The sequence below is a fragment of the Oryctolagus cuniculus genome, chromosome 4, assembly GCF_964237555.1.
Source record: "Oryctolagus cuniculus chromosome 4, mOryCun1.1, whole genome shotgun sequence".
NCBI lineage: Eukaryota > Metazoa > Chordata > Mammalia > Lagomorpha > Leporidae > Oryctolagus > Oryctolagus cuniculus.
The window spans coordinates 104,619,626-104,640,088 of record NC_091435.1 but is presented as its reverse complement, the minus strand read 5'-3'; the positions used below and the strand labels follow the sequence as shown (position 1 = coordinate 104,640,088).

Genomic DNA, 20,463 nt, shown 5'->3' with positions numbered 1-20,463 from the left:
AGCAGCTGTGATAACTTTAGTTCTAGACCTTGAGGGTTAATATCATCAAATCAGGTGAGAAAAGGTGCCAGAGATAAATGGGGTAAATATGATCAAATTTTCTGGCTCCCTAAGAGAAAGGACCTCATTGGTGCAGCCAGTCACTAGCAGCCCAGTGATGACCATATTTCTTCTAGACATTTCTGTATCCCACAGGGTGATTGAAATTGTGTCCAAAAGTTCTGTTCATATGACTCGGCTGAGGAAAATGCTCTTTGAACCATCTCGTGGTGTGATACTAATCCATTAACAACATGAGGGTCAGTAATTAAACTACCAACAACAGAACTTGCAATTATCTGTGTATTTTGCAAATAATTTCCCTTTTCCCCCTAAATATAAAAAAGGCTTTACTAGTAGTCTTACTCAAATTCTCTATCATTTATCTGTGCATGTTAACTTTACTAACTAAAGTAATTAATTAATATTCTATATGAAGTAGTCCAATATGAATTATAATTGGTGAATGTTGTTGGATTTACTGATTTCTGTTTTATGTGTATATGCTGCATAAGAACACATTAAATAATTCACATAAGAGTTGTTTCTGAGACTACATGGATCTGTTTTGTTTTATACAGTCCCTTGTCTCATTATTCCAGCTTTGAAATTAGAATTAATAAGTGTCCATCTGCAATTTCTAAGCATCAGCAAAAAATCAGTCCCTCATTTGCACATGCTCTCGTTACCTCGGGTTGTAATTCCTCAGCTTCAGTGTCAGCTTACACTTTGTGGCAAGTCAATGGGCTGCAGTGCTGCCAAAAGCAGATATTTTATGAGTACTCTTCTTAAGTTGCAAAGTTGTCTGGTTGATAACATTTACCCTTAACCTTTTCTTCACCCCGTTTATTTCACAAATATAGAATTTGTTAATATCAAGGCCAGCGTCATGGCTCACTAGGCTAATCCTCCTGCGGCGCCGGCACACCAGGTTCTAGTCCCAGTCGGGGCACCAGATTCTGTCCCGGTTGCCCCTCTTCCAGGCCAGCTCTCCGCTGTGGCCAGGGAGTGTAGTGGAGGATGGCCCAAGTGCTTGGGCCCTGCACCCACATGGGAGACCAGGAGAAGCACCTGGCTCCTGCCATCGGATCAGCGCGATGCACAGGCCGCTGCACGCCATCCACAGTGGCTATTGGAGGGTGAACCAATGGTAAAAGGAAGACCTTTCTCTCTGTCTCCTTCTCTCACTGTCCACTCTGCCTGTAGAAAAAAAAAAAAAAGAATTTGTTAATATCTGGTAAAATATTAAACAGTCATAAGCAATCATAGAATGATTCAATTTAAATTTTGGAATAATTTAAACCTATAAAAAAGTTAAAAACAGCATCCATTCATATTGCTATCTTACATAGTCGTGTGGCACTTATCAGAGCCATAAAACTAACAATGATACAGTGCTATAAACTAATGATTGATTTTATTAAATTTTCTTTGATATCTCACTATTTTTTCCTGGAAAGCATCTAATCAATAATTCCATTACTTTTTGCCTTGTTTCCTTAATATTCTTAAATCTGTAATAGTTCTTTGATATTTCATAATTATGACATCTTTGAAGAATACCAACATGTTTTCCTTTTTATTTAATTTTTTATTTTTGACAGGCAGAGTGGACAGTGAGAGAGAGAGACAGAGAGAAAGGTGTTCCTTTTGCCATTGGTTCACCCTCCAGTGGCCGCCGCGGCTGGCGCGCTGCATCGCGCTGATCCAAAGCCAGGAGCCAGGTGCTTTTCCTGGTCTCCCATGCGGGTGCAGGGCCCAAGGACTTGGGCCATCCTCCACTGCCCTCCCTGGCCACAGCAGAGAGCAGGCCTGGAAGAGGGGCAACCGGGACAGAATCCGGTGCCCCAACTGGGACTAGAACCCGGTGTACCAGCGCCGCAAGGCGGAGGATGAGCCTATTGAGCCATGGCACCGGCCCCAACATGTTGTTCTATAGAATGTCCTTCACCCTCATTGAGCTTGTCCCATAATTTCTAATGATTAGATATTGTGTATGCATTTGCAACAGGAATATGGTAGAAAAATGTTGTGCTCTTCTCAGTATATACCAGAAGATACATATTATTCACTTCTCTCACTTGCCAATTTTCCCCATAGTAGAGCTATTTTTTTCATTTGTAATTAATGAATATCTCTTGAGGAGATACTATAATACTGTTGATATTCTCATCTTTTTCAGAGTTTCATTCACAAATTTTAGTAGCGATCAATGATCCTTGTCTTTTACTATTATTACTGTGATGTTTGCCAAATGATGACTTTCTATTTTCATCTTTCCTTGAGAATATATTTTAATCAAACATGTTTACAACATGAATAGCCACATCATCTGCTGGTTTACTCCTCAAATGATGGTAACAGCCAGGTCTAGGCTAGGCTGAAGATAGGAGCTAGGAGCTCCATCTTGGTCTCTGACATGGGCAGTAGAAGCTCAAGTATTTGGTCATCTGCTGCTGCTTTCTCAGGTGCATTATCAGGGAGTTGGATCCGAAGTGGAACAGTCAGGATTCAAAATGATGCTCCAATAGGGGATGCTGGCATAGCAAGCGATGGTTTAACTCACTGTGCCACAATGCCAGCCCCATGCCCCACCTCTTCATACTGTTAATAATGGCAATTAAATTTCAGTATGCGCTTTGGAGTGAATATTCAAACCACAGTAGATCTCTTCCATCCTCTAAGAAAGTTCTGAGTCTGTTCAAAGATATTCTCTAACACCAGTCCAAGCTAGACGCTGTTCTCATTGTTTCAGAAATAAAATTATAGAACTTCACAAAAAGGAACATGAAGTATGTTGTATCGTGTGCAGGTCCTTTTGCTTAGAATAATGTCTGTGCTATTATTCATGGATGGATGTATCAGTATTTCATTCTCTTTTATAATACAATCTTTGAATTGATTCACACAGATGTTGTTTTAAAACAAGAATACTAAGGCACTTTTCTGCAATACAAAAGTCAAATGATTGTCTAAACAAGATATGAATTCCATATAGGGAATATATGCATATCCAAATAGTTTTGATTATTCTAGCAACAGAGCACAAAACTAAAACATTTCTAAATAATATTTGCTCCTATAACCCAAGACAGAATATCTTGTGATCATTCTTTTAACAAAAACAAGTCTTTGAATCCAATGGGCATATTTACTACTCTGAGCCTTATTTTCTTCTCCATAAAAAGGAGAATTATCCTAATATGAATCTCATAAGGTTGTTCATAAGGAATTAAAAAATCTTAAAGAGGAACTCTGAGGGTTGGCCCAACCATCTGTAGTCTAACAAGCTCTCCAGGTGCTCTGATGCAAGTGAAGTTTGACAATGACTTTGAGAAGCTCTGTTACTCTTTAACTACCATGTTTGAGTTGGACTACTGGGGCTAACGTTGTGATCTAAATTTTGTGATCTCCTGTATCCTTCATGCAGCATGTTGTATTCATGCCTTTCATATTTGTTGTGTCTGTGTCAAGCAGGATTATGACATATGTTCTAGACTTTTAGCCCAACTGTTGAATTCAATAGGCTATCAATACATACTTGTTGACTGAATAACTTGTTCCCTTAACATGACTGTCTATCTGGGATGATTTTGATCTAGCCTATCCTAATTTTAATCTGTTTAAAACTACTCTTTAAAAAGTGGGTAAGCATTTATTCCTCACAATTTTGTTTACAATGTGTGTAGATTTTTGCCTTAAATGTTTAACTCTCTCATATCTATTCTACCACTCAAAAGAACAGAAATTCTATTGATTCAGAAAGTTTTGAAATTCAATTTAAATAGTAGTTAATCAGAGGTCTAATCGATTAATTCTCTTGATAATATATCAGATGTTTCAAAGATAAGTTCAATATTTCAGGGCCAACATTATGGTATAGTGTATAGTGGGTAAGGCCACTACCTGTGATGCCAGCATCCTTTATTGGCTCCCTGATTGTAACTTGGCTGCTCCACTTTTGATCCAGCTCTCTGTTAATGGCCTGGGGATAGTGGCAGAAGCCTACAAAGGAAACCTGAATGAAGTTCCTGGCTCCAGGTTCAGCCCTGGTCTTTGAGGACACTTGGGGAGTAAACAAGCAGATGGGAGAACCATCACCCTCACCCGCTCTGTAACTCTGACTTTAAATAAATATATTTTTTTTAAGTTCACGATCAAGATTTAGCTACAACTATATAAGGGAGGGTGGAAATATACACCATTTTTCTCTACTAAATTCTCAGGCTGGGGCTCAGCATATTTGGCAAACAAATTAACAAGAGAAAAGCAATTTATTAACTCATGTAACCTGCATAAATGGGGAAGGGATTCAGTGAGGGGTAACTCAAAGAGGCTGTGGGGACGTGGGGCATATATACCAGCTTAATAGATAAAAATACATTTGTAAAGAAGAAACACTACAAAGGAAAGTTAAGTATAAGCATTCCAGGGTGGCAAATTGTGGGAAGATAAATATAAGAGAAATTAATAAAGATAAATTTTCTTTTACTAAGGTTTGTTATCTAGATTCCTCTTCTCTGGTGCCTCTACATTGTTATAAGATTCTGGCAATTAACAATCTAATCTTTATTTTTAGTAAATGAGGTGGGATTGGAGAGAAATTCTTTTTATTTGATTTTTACATCTATTTCTCAACAATTTTTTACATCTATTTCTCAAAATATTTCTCATATATTTGTGTGCCATTTTCTTGATTCTTACCATTGCTTCTACCAATTTGTTTTAAGCAGTTGAAGTACTAACTAAATTAACATGTGGTCCAAACAAATCTCATTTCCTTGAAACATGTTCTTTTAGAATTCTTTTTTTTGTTTGTTTGGTTTTTTTTGTTTTGTTTTGTTTTTTGACAGGCAGAGTGGACAGTGAGAGAGAGAGAGAGAGAAAGGTCTTCCTTTTGCCGTTGGTTCACCCTCCAATGGCCGCTGCGGCCAGCGCGCTGCGGCCGGCGCACCGCGCTGATCCGATGGCAGGAGCCAGGAGCCTGGTGCTTTTCCTGGTCTCCCATGGGGTGCAGGGCCCAAGCACCTGGGCCATCCTCCACTGCACTCCCTGGCCACAGCAGAGAGCTGGCCTGGAAGAGGGGCAACCAGGACAGAATCCGGCGCCCCGACCGGGACTAGAACCCGGTGTGCCAGCGACGCTAGGCGGAGGATTAGCCTAGTGAGCCGCAGCGCTGGCCACGTTCTTTTAGAATTCTAAGGGACATTAGGATGTATATAGCAAAACTATTTGTTCAGTCTAGAATTCTAAGAATATGGATAATTTTCACCACAGATACATGTAAATGAGACATAACAACAGATATCTGAGTAATTTTTCATAATTACAACACCAGTGACCATTTATAATTGGAATTGTGCTTTGCCTAAAATCATTCATCAGCTACATGGGTTAAAGCCCCAATAAAAAGAAAAGCAAGGGGCCAGCACCCTGGTGCAGTAGGTTAATTCTCTGCTTACAGCACCGGCATCCCATATGGGCGCCAGTTCTAGTCCTGGCTACCCTTATTCCAATCCAGCTCTCTTCTATGGCCTGGGAAAGCAGTAGAAGATGGCCCAAGTGCTTGGGTCCCTGCACCCACATGGGAGACCAGGAAGAAGCACCTGACTCCTTACTCCCGGCTTCAGCACAGCTCCAGCCGTTGTGGCCATCTGGGGAGTGAACCAACAGAAGGAAGGCCTTTCTTTCTGTCCCTCTCACTGTCTATCACTCTGCCTCTTAAATAAATAAATAAAATCTAAAAAAAAAAGAAGAGAAAAATGGTATGGAGTAAGCATAAAAATGGGAAAATGAGAATTAGATATCTTTAATGAGTATTCCATTTGGTCTTTGTTGAAAAATAGGAAAGAAAATCCTTTCCCAATCTCTAAGCATAAAAATTGACTTTATTTGAAGAAACAGAATTATTATTAGGAACCAGAAATTCTTTTCTTTCCGTACACTTGCATTATTAATTTGTCTTTTTAATTTTCTGTTGGCTATGGTGTTGATTTTAATTTTAGTAAGCTCTTCAAATAACTGGCTAATCTATTGACTCCAAGTTAATTGAAATACGAGCCAGTTTTTTGATCTTGACTTGGACTCGAATTTCCTTATGCTCTATGTCCTGAAATTCATCCTGATTTAAAGCTTTGTGTCAGTGCCCCATTGGTATTTGGTATAACCCTTAAAAAAAATCTTCCTTTGTTTTAGATTCTGGAGCAGGAAGTCTTTTCAGTGGTTTACTTTAGTGCAGTGTATCAAATGACACAGTTTATTTAATATTCCCAGTGTTGCAATTCAGTGGGTCTTTGTGTTGTTTATCTACTGTCTGTTCAACATCACCCTTGCCAACCAAACTATTCAAAGAATAAAGAATGTCACTGTAATTTGTGACAAGTCTTCACCAGGCATTCTTGGTCCAGTTACCTGGACAAATGTCGAAAGATTGACTTGAGTTGGCACTAAATCAACTGAGACAGTGTTGAACTATTTCCTGACTAGAATAGCTGAAAATATAAATATGTGCCTGGTTGTCAAAGTGAGGTGTTATATATTCACAGCATGAAATGCCTTGTCACTGGGTTAGAGAAAAATAAAAGTGTTTGTATTCTTACTCTTTCACTATGACTGGCTTATATATATTCTGCAGGCCATAGGACTGTGTGAAATATTACTCAAATTAAAGAGTGGCTGCTTGTTACAACAGTCTACATTTTTTTAAAAAATTTAATTCACAATAAATTGAAACAATGAATTTTTATAATTCAGACTATTTGTATAAATTATCTGATTTTTAAAAAAAATAAATTTGGTAATGTAAATTTACTTGGCCCCTCACAGAAATTTCCAGTGGACTGTTTAAATGTCTAAGATTATAGGCTACAGAGAACATTTTTGAGTGGTTATTGTTTGGAAGAAATCAGAGTGCCATATAGTACAGACTGTTATTATTGTACTGGGAGTGTTCTACTTTAATTTAAACAAGTACTAGATCAATAGAGACAGTCAGCTTATTTTGTTAAAGAAACAAAGTTTCCCAAAAAAATCTATGGTGAATTCCAAGAGAATGATAAAATTCAATGTTTAAAAAAATTACCAGTAAATTTCCATCACAGTGAATGTGAGATGCTATTGAAACAATGAATTAGTTGCAAACTTTTACAGCACATACTCTTTACTTTCTTTTGCTACTTTCACTGGTTTCACTTTTCAGTAAATGTGAAAGAACTTGAAACAGTGTAGAAAAATGGAAGTAAAGGTAATTTTATTTTGGTACAAGAATGTTTTGAAACCATGAATAGTTTGTGTTTGTGTGTGTGTGTGTGTGAAATAAATTCTCCAGAAACTTTTTGAAGACTCCTTCTTAACTGATTTTTAATCAAAGTGACTTGATAAACAGGACCAGCACTGCAATCCCAGGTTAAGTGCTACCCTAGTGGAACATGCTACTAACATTTTTTTTCATCCACTATCCTACTTAGAATGTGAGGTTTATGAAAATATGAGATTCATTTTGGTATAGTAAAAGAAAATGATTCAAATTCAGGGCTGACCAAAATTTAAATTTAGACTTATATCCAATATATGCTGGAGAGTAACATTTAAGGTGAAATATAAAATGTAATAGTTCTAAGATAAACCATGTATACAGATTTAATTGTATCCATATTACATCAGAAAAAAATTTATTAAAAAAAACTTAGTAGGTTAAGCTGCCACTTGTGAAACTGGCATCCTATATCAGATTGCTTGTAAAAATTCTGACTGATCTGCTTGGGATCCAGCTTTCTGCTAATGTGCCTGGGAATTCAGAGGTTGATGGCCTATGTACTTATGCCATTGCCACCTATATGGGAGACCCAGATGGCATGCCTAGCTCCCGGCTTCAACCTGGGCCAGCCTTAGCTGTTGTGACCATTTGGAGAGTGAACCGCTAGAGGGAATATTCATTCTCTGTCTTTGTCTCTCTTTTCTCTTTATCACTCTGCCTTTCAAATAAATAAAATAAATCTTAAAAAAATAAAAGATTCATTTATTTATTTGAAAGGCAGAGTGACAGTGACAGAGATCATCTCCCATCCACTGGTGCACTCCCCATCAGCTGGGGCTAGGCCAGACCAAAGCTAGGAGTCAGGAACTTTCTCTAGGTCTCCCATGTGGGTGCAGGAGCCCAAGCACTTGGGCCACCTTCTGTTGCTTTCCAAGGCCGTTAGCAGGAAGCTGATTTGAATTGGAGCAGATAGCACTGAAACCAGTGCCCATATTGGATGCCAGCGCAGCAGAAGATGACTTTACCTGCTATAGCACAATAAATGAATCCTAAAAGCAATTATTGAGCCATATAAGAGGGTACGTTTTTATGAAATGAGATTAAAGAATAAGTTTATTTTGGTACAAAATTTTAAAATCCATTTATGCTCTTTGCATAATGTACATTTTCCATGAGCTCTTTGAAGATCCCTCATACCAATACCATTACTCTGTCATTTCCTTTTCACCTGTAAAAATGGACACCATACACTGTAAAAATTAATCAGTTGAACAAAAAAATCAAGCAACCAGTGAATAATAGGAACAACAAACAACAAAAACTCAAAGTTTTATTTTTTTCAAACCAAAGTTGCATGCATCTTTTTGGTATAATATATTTAAAACCTGTCCTTTCCTCAACTTTCCTCATCTTTTCATTTGATAACCCAAACTGTGTGTAAAATTCAATCATCTTATCTTCCTCATTAGTGTGACAGTAGTGGGCACAACCCACATTTCCAAGATTGGGGCAATATAATTAAGCAGAGAATTATCAGTTAAAAGAACAGAAAAGAATAGAAATGAGCCTGAGGAGTAATGAGTCATGCTCCTTTAATTTTATTTTTCCCACACAGTTTTTCCTCCAATTTTATCTGCCATGGTCAGGACCTAAAAACTGTAGTAGCCAAGATTTTTATATCAATGAACTCACATTGTCTTAGAGAAAATAGTATGAATTTAACTTCTGTGTTAACACATAGAAGTCCCTGTAAATCATTTCACATTCACCATCCAATGATAATGGCAACATAAAGATGAATCCCTTGTAAACTCCCAAAACAGTAGTAACTAATACAATATGGAATTTCATTAATAATCATTTCTTTCCTAAATACTTTGTCAGCAATTCACTTGAAGTTATTTTACTTTATGTTTCTGTAAGGCTAGTAAAATACGTTGTTAAATTTGCTAATCATACATATGAAAGATTAATCTTTATTTTATATATATGCTATACATATATATATTGCATTTGACCCTTGAGAATTATTCAAGTTCTTTTGCAAATCTATTGAAGTAAAGGTATGTTCAATGTCTTTATAGTTTCATTTTAATTCTGTGAACCTAAACTTGAAATGGAAAAAGTAGATAAATAATCTAAGATAAGAAACTACCTATTTATCAGTCTTCATATACAAATTGCAAAGTGCAATGACTATGATCTGTAAAATCTCATTTAACCAGATAACATATTTGTAATGGGGATACTACAGCGGTAATAGAATTTCTGAATTTCCCAAAATCAATGATAGAAATAGATATCAATTAATTTCCTTATTTGATTTTTGTTGTTATAAATTCCAATATGAGTTTTAAGGCAAGTTGCAAATAGTACAAAGAACTTTTGAATAAAATTTACTCAGATTCACCAATTATTTCCATTTCCTTTGCTTTATCATTCTCTTTCACTGTATTAAAATATTATAGCTATATATATATATTATAAAATATGTAACATACAGATATACCTGTATTAATATCATGTACATTATATAATTTCTGAACCATTTACAGTAACAGATATCCTCTCCTTTCATTCCTGAACAATTTAGTGCATATGTTCTAAAAACAAGCACATTTACTTGCAAAACTATAGTGGAAATATTCATACTAGAAACTTTTATTTAGATACAAAGTATGCTCTAATCTGTGGTTCATATTCATCTTTCATTGATTGTACCAATAATATCTTTCAGAGCTATTTTTACTTCTGGTCCAGGATCCAATCCAGGAATACAAATTTTATTGTACTGTTGCATCTTGATATGCTCTATAAACTGGAATCTCCTTGGACATTCTTTTTCTTTTGTATTCTTAATATTCTTGAGGAATACAACAAATTATTTATCATGTGGAATATTTATTGATTTAGGTTGGTTTGATGTTTCTTCTGAATAAATTCAGAAAATGTAGCTCTTATCAGAAACACTCCAAACTTCTTCATTGTATCACATGTGGAGGCAAAAGATGATTTCAGTCCCATTATAGCTTATGTTATTTTTGGTCACTTCTGTAATGTGATATCTGACAGTATTTTAAAGTACTTTTTCCTCTTAATATATTAAATAATTTGTGAGGGAATTCTGCAAACCCATGTGAATATATTATTATTTTTTGAACCGTTATCCACTGGTTTTAGAAAGCACTGATGATACTTACTTGGCTAGTTCACTACTGAGGTGGTAGCTACATGGCAATTTTCTGATTCCATCTTTTCTTTCATGTATGAGAAGTCAGATACTTTAAGCTAGATCTTTTCTGTCTCATTTAATTATTCAAATTTTATTGATATCAATGAACAAATTAATTCTTATTTTATTCAATAGTTTATAATTTGCCAGTCATTATTTATTCTGACACTATAATTGTCCAAAATCTTGCTATCTTTATATGCCTCCATAATCTTTGAATGCATATTTACTTTCTGACTCGATATTATGTTTTAGGCTTATATTTTCTCCATCTCATAACTGGGAGCAGGATTGAGTAGGGGGAGAGTAATTGCAAATTGGAACAAACATAGCGAAATATAAAATTCCACAGATTTGTCTGTTAGTGGTTCAGACAATGCAGTAATTTTTTTTTAATATTTATTTACTTATTTGAGAGGCAGTGTTAAAAAGAGAGGGGACAGAGAGAAAGAGAGAGAGAATCATTTTCCATGATTCACTCCCCACATGGCCACAACAGCTGGAGCTAAACTGATCCAAAGCCAGGAGTTTCTTCAGGGTCTCCCGTGGGGGTGCAGGGTCCCAAGCATTTGGATCATCCTCCTGTACTTTGTCAGGCACATTAGCAGGGAGCTGGATCAGAAGTGGAGCAGCCAGGACTAGAACCAGTGTCCATGTGAGATCCAAGTGCTGCAAACTGTAGCTTAACCCACCACCCACAATGCTGGCCCCAACAACTGTCTGTATGCTCCTGCAACACCTAGTCATTGGAGGTGCACCTCCCCAAGAATGATAAGCTATTGAGTAAACTGATCTGTGACTAAGGAAAACCATGAAAATTTTAATGGCTGGAGGCTGTCTGCTGATAACATTCACGGTAGTTAGGGCAACAATTTCTCTCTTGAGTGAATGGAATGTCGTGATGGAATAGAGAACATCACTACATATACTATTAAATTTGACTTTATTTCTGGTCATGATTTAGGAGTCTATAGCTATACAGTCCAATATAGGAGCCACTAGCCATATATGACTATCTAATGTGAAATTTAATTAAAATGATAAAGCAAATAGCGAAATCTTGAAAGCCACATTCTATGTGCTTAATAGCCACTGGAGCTTTTCCAGAGTATTTCATTATTAAGGAAAGTTCTAAGTGTGATAAGTGCTATAGAATTAAACCTAAAACAATGTGATTTTATACAAAATTTAATGGTTACCTATTGTTTTGTATCCCAAATAAGATGGTTTATATAGCTAATCTTGATAACCAAAGATATTTGTCTTTTTCACCACTTGAATTATTTCAAAAATGTATTTACAAAGCATACTCCAAGAACTAAATGTTAGGTATGCTTCATGAATTCTTTTATGGCTTAGTATTGAATAAAAACATAGCTGAATGCTCCTAAAGTAAACATTTCCCATTTCTAGAATTCTCCAAAGAGTTTTTGAATTTTAAGTATATAAAAATAAATCTTGTAATGCAACTTTAAAGTGTTATTGCATTTGCCTCAAATTGCTGGCATTGTAAATTTCAACCCCATACAATTTCATTTGAGAGACATATTCTGGATGAAAATATGTATTCTACTTTTGTTTTGCATTTCAGTATCCACTTAGTCCTAATTTTTTCAGTGAGAATTGAAAAATCAAATCTTTGGGATATTGTGTTTTTTGAAAGTAGTTCATCTAAATGTTCAAATTTTGAAGAGTATAAACATCGACAGGTTTGTTAATAAATTGAAAACAAGGCATTAGTAGTTCTTTTGCATGTGAAATTTTATCTCTCTGCCAGACATAGGTCTGATAATGAACTTTCTTTCTTGAACACCTATGTAATAAGTCTTACCATGTGTGTATTCACACTGATTATGACTTACGTTCATGCATACACCCTCTTATCATTATTGGATATCCTTATCACTTTCTATTGCTGAGCAAGAGCTCCTGAAAAATCTTTCTTTTTTTTAGAAAGATTATTTATTTATTTATTTATTTGAGAATCAGAGTTACACAGAGAGGAGAGGCAGAAAGAAAGAGAGAGAGAGAGAGAGAGGCCTTCCATCCGCTGCACAGATCCAAAGCCAGGAGCTTCTTCAGGGTCTCCTATGTGGGTACAGGGGCCCAAGGACTTGGGCCATCTTCTACTGCTTTCCCAGGCCATAGCAGAGAGCTGGATTGGATGTGGAGCAGCCAAGACTTGAACTGGTGCCCACGTGGGATGCTGTCACTACAGGCGGCAGCTTTACCCGCTACACCACAGTGCTGGCCCCTCCTGAAAATCTTTCATCTCTTTTCTTTTTCCATTTTTCTAATTCCTTAGGCTTGTGACTTGATAATATTTTACAAAGTATATTCAGTCAAAGTCCCAGGGAAATCAAAGGTCAATCTAAGATACACTAATTTCTTTAGTATAGAACTTTTAGAACTGTTTCTGCAATGTGTTTCCTAACTTCCCAAAGCACTATTGTCTGGAAGATCCCCCAAATTTATTTGGCCATAAAATCTACTTCTGGGGAAAAAAAAAAAAAAGGAAGAATTATTGTTCACTCAAATATACTGTAGGCTTGCTGGCCTGCAGCATTTGCCCCTTCTTACTGACACAGATCCTTCCCCAGTTTCATGCCCCTACAGAGATCTATGGCTTGTACCTCAACTTTTACAGATTTTTGTAGCTAAAGATACAATGTAAAGAAAGATAGGGCTGAGTAGGTCATAAGGTGATGGAAAAGTTAATAACTACGGGCATACTTGTGTATGAGTGAGTCAGCAGGAAACAAAACACCCAGCAATAAAAAATAATCTGCTTGTTTAGTGATTAAAGTTGTAATTATATTTATAATTGAATATTTGGTATAGTCTAGAGTCTGGAAAATCAGTGTTTCCCAACTAATCTTTTACTCAGCATGATCTGTTCCAGTTCATTGCTAAACCTGTTCAAAAACTCTGTTTAAAAAAAAGACCAAAAATTATAACAAAATTCTTAAGCAGCTTTCTTGAGCCAGTCCCTTAGGTAGTTTTTCCCATTTCAGTAACAGAGTGGAAAATGCAATTTTATCCTGGGAAAAATTATGAAGTGACAGCTATTAGATAATACAGATATGCATATTTTCAAAGAATGGCCCAAAAAGATAACAAGCTTGAGGCAATTATTTCTCTAGTGCATCTCACTGATTTTTTTTTTACATGCTCCACAAGCAAACTTTAGTTGTTTGCATGGTTTCTCTTCGAAAGTTGCAGTAATTCAGTATTCCAAGAATGCTTTGGACTACGTACTAAATGTTAAAATATGTAAGCACAGCCCGGTTTAATATTCAGTAGCCTTACTTGGAGTGATATTTGATGTTTTTTTTCCTACACTAGAGAAAATAGGAAAAAAAAAACAAAACAAAACAAAACAAGGAACTAGATTAGACTTAGAGCAACTACCAAATGCACAAAGAGCCTTGAAAGTGAAAGGAGGTTGCTATTGATAATCCCATGACAAAAGGCTTTTACTGGATCGCACAGTGACCCTATTTAGATTCAAACTATGGTTTCCCTATGTATTTACCTTGGAATCCAGTTGCTGTTCAGAAAGAGGTGTTCCAGATTGAAATGTGACAAGATATCCTCCAGCTTAGCACTGTAAAGTTCAATTGGCTGAGTTTCATAGGAAAAATCCCTCAGGTCCGGCGTTGTTTGTTTTTTTTTTCTCTCCTTTTAATCCCACTTCTGTGTTGAACATGGCTGTATCTGAACAATGAATCACAGTTCTAAATTTCTAGCACTAGAAGGGACCTTTGTTGTCATGAATGTACCCATTCCATTCAAAATAAAAATGAAGAAACAGAAGATTTCTTGTTTCCTCAATTTTACAATTATATACATAAGTTCATGAATGATGTCTTACATTTGTCTTCAGTTACCTTTAGCATCTACCCTGATAATAAGAACATTCTGAATTAATATTGTTAGAAAAGCCATAAGATATAAGTCATAATCATCCTCTGAGATGCTGACAGCTTTGAGTAATGTGCACTCTTACTGGAGAACTGCACTTAAAAACATACTTTAAAGAATAGCCTATTTAAAAAATGAAAAAATGGCCTGTAATTTCAGAGGACTTATGGATCCGCTAGACAAGAATTATTTTTTCTGAGAAAACGCTTATGGACATATTAATTACCTATTTGTATAGATCTAAAAGAAAGACAATACAATGTAGGGAATAGACTTCTCTTGGGAGGAAAAGTTCAAAGCTAAATAGGAAATGTGTTAAAATCTGAACACTGAAATGGAGAGAAAGGGTACCTCAACACATCCCTCTTTAAAAATGCATAACTAAATTATATCAAAATTTTTTTTTAGTCTTTAGAGAGTGTGGTATTCACAATCACTGCTAAATCTCTAATCATTTTATTTTCTCTTTTCTGAACCAGAACCAAAGCAGGATAGTAATAATCTTGGAAAATATAACTCAAAAATGTGTATTGCTATAGTTATAAGAAGAAATGCTACACATGTTCTGAATCAAAAATAAAATATTTTATAAATATGAAAATAACTATGGTTTAATTAAGGTTGTTATAAAATCACACTTGGTATAATGGGGTAGATTTTGATGAAATATACCTGTCTTTCCCTAGGTCGTACTTTCAGAGCAGAGAGGGTCAAATGGTTTACATCATGATGGTGAAGAAGGACAGAGAGGACTGAGCTAACCAGTCCTCCTTTTGCACACTATGTGCTGCTTCCAAATGAAACAGCAGCCATCAGTTGGTGGGAAACTGCTCACTGGTACCTTACTACAAGAATTTGTTTGGAACCCAGAGCAGATGGACAAGTCTTTGTCTCTTTGTGAGCTCTACATCAAGAAGGCAGTCCTTTGTTTTTGTTGTATAAGATTGCTTTAGCTTTTCAGGGTTTCTTTTGTTTCCATATGAAATTCATCATTTTTTTTTCTAGATCTAAGAAGAATGTAATTGTAGTTCGATTGGGATCACATTCAATCTGTAAATTGCATTCCTTAGTATAAACATTTTGATGATATTAATTCTTCCAATCCACGAACATGGAAGATTTTTCCATTTCTTTGTGTCTTCTATTTCTTTCTTTAATATTTTGTAATTTTCATTGTAGAGATCTTTGACATCCTTGGTTAAATTTATTCCAAGGTGTTTAATTTTTTTTTTTTGTAGCTATTGTTAATAGCATTGAACTTAGAAGTTCTTTCTCAGCCATGGCATTGTCTGAGTATAAAAAGGCTATTGATTTTTGTTTGTTAATTTTATGTCCTACCACTTTACCAAATGCTTTATGAGTTCCAGTAGTCTCTCAGTGGAGTCTTTTGGTTCCTATTTATAGGATCCTTTTGGATCCTATTTATAGGATCATGTCGTCTGCTATTAGGGATAGTTTGATTTCTTCGCTTCTGATCTGTATCCCTTTGATTTCTTTTTCTTGCCTAATGGCTCTGGCTAAAACTCCAGGACAATAATGAATAGCAATGCTGAGAGTGGGCATCCTTGTCTGATTCCAGATATTAGTAGGAATGCTTGCAACTTTCCCCATTCAATAAGATTATGGCTGTAAGCTTACCATAAATTGCCTTGATTGTGTTGAGCAATGTTCCTTCTATACTTGGTTTGCTTAAGATTTTTATCATGAAAGGATCTTGTATCTTATCAAATGCTTTCTCTGTATGTATTGAAAGAATAATATGGTTTTTGTCTTCTATTGGTTAGTGTGATGTATCACATTTCTTGATTTGCATTTCAAGTCATACTACAGGCCAGTTATAATCAAAATAGATTGGTACTGGCAAGAAAGAAATAGATGTATAGACCAATGGAACAGAACTCCAGAAATCAATCCATGCATCTACAACCAATTTATCTTTGACGAAGGAACTAAAATCAATCCATGGAGCAAGGACAGTATCTTCAACAAATGGTACTTAGAGAACTGGATCTCTGCATGCAGAAGTATGAAAAAAAACCTCTGCCTTATACTTTACACAAAAATCTACTCAAAATGGATCAAGGACCTAAATCTATGACTGATACCATGAAATTACTGGAGAAACTCTGCAAGACAAAGGCATGGGCAAAGACTTCTTGGAAAAGACCCCAGAAGCACAGGGAATCCAAGCCAAAATTGGTAAGTGGCATTATATCAAGGTGAGAAGCTTCTGTACTGCAAAATGAATACTCAGTAAAGTGAAGAAGCAACTGACAGCATGGGAGAAGAGAAAATATTTCAAACTGTAATTCTGATAAAGGAATAATATCCATATTCTATAAAGAGCTCAAGAAATTCAACAACAGCAACATAAACAATCCAGTTAAGAAATGGGCCAAGGACTTGAACAGACATTTTTTAAAAGAGGAAATCCAAATGGCCGATAGACAGAAGAAAAAATGCTCAGGATCACCAGCCATCAAGTAAATACAAATCAAAACCACAGTGAGTTTCACCTCACCCCAGTTAGAATGTCTCTCATACAGAAAACAAATAACAAATGCTGGTGAGGATGTGGGGAAAAGGGTACCCTAATCCACTGTTGTTGGGAATGTAAACTGGTGTAGCCACTGTGTAAGACAGTATGGAGATACGTCAGAAATTTCAAAATAGTTTGACCATATGATCCAGCCATCTCAGTCCTGGGAATTTACCCAAGGGAAATGAAATCAGCATATTAAAAAGTGATCTGTACCCCCATGTTTATTGCAGCTCAATTCACAGTAGATAAGATATAGAATCAACCCAGATGATGACCATCAATTGAAGACTGGATAAAGAGATTATTATATATACACTATGGAATACAACACAGTGGTAAAATTAAAAATGAAATCCTTTCTTTTGCAACAAAGTGGACGCAACTGGAAACCATTATACTTTGTGGAATAAACCAGTCGACAAAGACAAATTCCATACATTTTCCCTGATTTGTGATAACAGAGTACCTAAAAGGTAATGTGTAGGAGTGAAATTGACATTTCCTTGTCTCTTCTGTTGAGGAAAAAAGACATTTTTTTTTGTCTCTACTGTTGAGGAATAGTGTATTTTCCTTCATACTATTTGTTGAACTCTTGACTTAGTGTAGGGTTAATCTTATGATATAAAGTTAACTGAAAAGAGATCTTTGTAAAAATTAAGAGTGGCAATAGGAGAGGGACAAAGAAAAAGGGTGGGAGCATGGGCAGTAGGGAGGGTAGGGTGGAAATATCACTATGTTCCTGCATCTGTATATTGGAAATACATGAAATTTGTATACTTTAAATAAAATTTTAAAAACAATTACAAACACACAAAAGCAGTCCTCTCAGCAGGACTTGTAACTGTAGTTTTATGGCTGCACAGCTTCTGCACATGGCCTTAGAGTTGTGAAAGGAAGCTCTTTGTCATTCAAAATCTACTCCAGCAACTTTTTGGTGTTTCCGAAAAAGCAGTGAAATGATTATGCATTTGTATGCACCAAGAGTGCTCTCCTTTACTATCAACAAGCATTTCGTAAGGGACTGTAACTAAAACCCAAGGAGACAAAAAAAATGTGTCCTTTTATTCAAGAAGCTAAAGTTCCAAAAGGTACTGGGATGTATGAAGACTGATTGCAACATAATTAGAGTGAATCTAGAATAGAAGAGTAAGGTGACATAGGAATATGATTCCACCAGCCTTGAAAACCAATTACAAAAAAATGTGGTTTTACTCAAGATTTTAAACAAAGTGAGATATAAATTACATACCATGAAACTCATCATTTAAAAATATATAATTCACTATTTTGGGGGGGGGGTTTACAGTCACAGAGTTGTGTAATGATCATCAAATACCAAAGCAATTTCGTCATTTTCTGAAAGAAACCTCATGCCTGTTAGCCATCACTTCCCTTCCCCCTCCTCCTTCAGTCCCCTGCAACCTCTAACCTACTTTCTGTCTCTATGAATTTCTACCATGGACATTTGATATATGGGGAATTACATAGTTTGTGTCTTTTGGAGTTGATTTATTTCATTTAACACAATATTTTCAAGGTTCTTCTGTTTTGTGACTGAATAGTATTCCATTGCATAGATTATGCCACATAATTTTTTATTGATTCATTGGCTGATGGTCCTTTGAGCTTTTCCTGCATTTTGGCTGTTTGAAATATGCTGCTATGAAAACTCACACGTATGTTTTTGTGTGGATATGTTATGCTTTCCATTATCTTGGGTAAGTGTCTATGAGTAGAGATTCTGGTCATCTGATAACTGTATTTATGTCTAAGAAGAACTTTAAATTATTTTCTAAATCAGTTGACCATTTTAAATTCTCACTAGAAGTACGTAAGGAATTTCATTTTCTATATTATTGCTTTCTGCTGTTTCTGTTTGCTTTTCAAATTATTGTCAGCCTAGTATCTATGATTGATTGTGATTGTGATTTTGATTTTCCTAATGACTAGCAATTCTCTATGATCTTTCATGAAATTATGGCCCATTTTTAAATTTTCTTGAGCCAAATGTCTATTCAAAACTTTTGACTATTTTTGAAGAGGTTTTGCCTTTTTACTGTTACATTTCATGAGCTCTTTGCTATTGACTGCATTTATAAATATTTTCTCCTATAGACTATTTTTTCATTATTTTATAGTGTTATTTGATGTAATCGTAATTTTGAAGAAACCCAGTTTATCTCTTTCTTCCTCTGACTCCTTATGCTTTTGTAACCATATTTAGAAACTGTTTCTTGGTCAAAGTCATGAAGATTTATATCTGTGTTTCTTCTGAGAGTTCTATAATTTTATTTTTTATATTTAAGTCTGATTTACTCTGAACTTATTTTTTGTATATAATGCTATGTAGGGTTTGATATTTTTATTTCACATGTTCAAAGCCAGTTTTCTCAGTACTGTTTGTTTAAATGACTATTCTTTTCCCATTGGCTTTGCTTTCAATAAAAATCAAATAGGTGTAGCAGCCCACATTTATTTATTTATTCTCAGTTCTATTCAGATTTCCCTATATGGCTATCCTTATGCCAATATCATATTTTCTTGATGAGTGTGAGTTTGTAGTAAATTTTAAAATTGGAAATTTGTAAGTACTCCAACTTTTATCTCATTTTGATGATTCTGGGACCTCTGCATATGGAGCTCTGGCTAAGTTTTTTAAGTTGAAAGATGGTTAGTTAGGCAACAATTGTAAAACAGAAAATGCTTACAAAAAGTAATATTAGGGAAAAATAAAAGTGTGGAAGGAGAAGGATAGAGAGAAAAAGAGGGATAAAGGAAAGAGGGAAGGGAAAAAGAGGAGAAGGATGGAGGAGGGGAAGAAAGGAAGAAATACCAGGTTATTTCAAAAAGCTCATAAAAATGCATAATGTCTCTTAATTCCATTTTTCAGAGTACCCTTATATATCTAAAACATTCTGGAGTACTCTTATATATGTAAAGTCTAGGCAAGAGAGGAGTTACAGGTAAGGAGCTGTACAATCATGTGTATTGAGAAAAGGTAGAACAGGTAGTTTGTAATTATTTGTAGAGTCACATAGATAGGAGTTATGATAATCAGGCTCCTATTACAAATTATTCAACTCTGTAGGCAGTAACTTTTCCTGAAGGAATAAAAGAATCATTAAAATTGATGGAAGATTCTGTTTCTGTCTTTCCCTCTCTCTGTCATTCTACCTTACAAATAAATCAATACACCTAGAAAAAAATGATATCAATACTTCTTTGTTGTTCCATTGTTAAGTTGAATAAACCCCCTTGATATTTATTGAACATTGGAATAGACTCTCTCTCTGTTTCTCTCTCTCTCTCTCTCTCTCTATATATATATATATATATATATGTATATATATATACTTCATACTTATATGTGAATGAAAAAGAAAGAAAGAAGGAAGAAAGGAAGGAAGAGATTTCCCTTGTCTTCCAAATATAGAGCTGAAATTACACTAAATAATATCAGGTGGTGCTCTA

At 35.4% G+C, this 20,463-nt stretch overlaps 1 protein-coding gene across 12 annotated transcripts in view; it reads left to right on the top strand.

Moving 5' to 3' along the window:
• The window catches only part of NAALADL2 (N-acetylated alpha-linked acidic dipeptidase like 2), a 1,435,315-nt gene that overhangs the window by 919,841 nt on the left and 495,011 nt on the right, over positions 1–20,463 (top strand). The gene's annotated exons all lie outside the window — the stretch shown is intronic.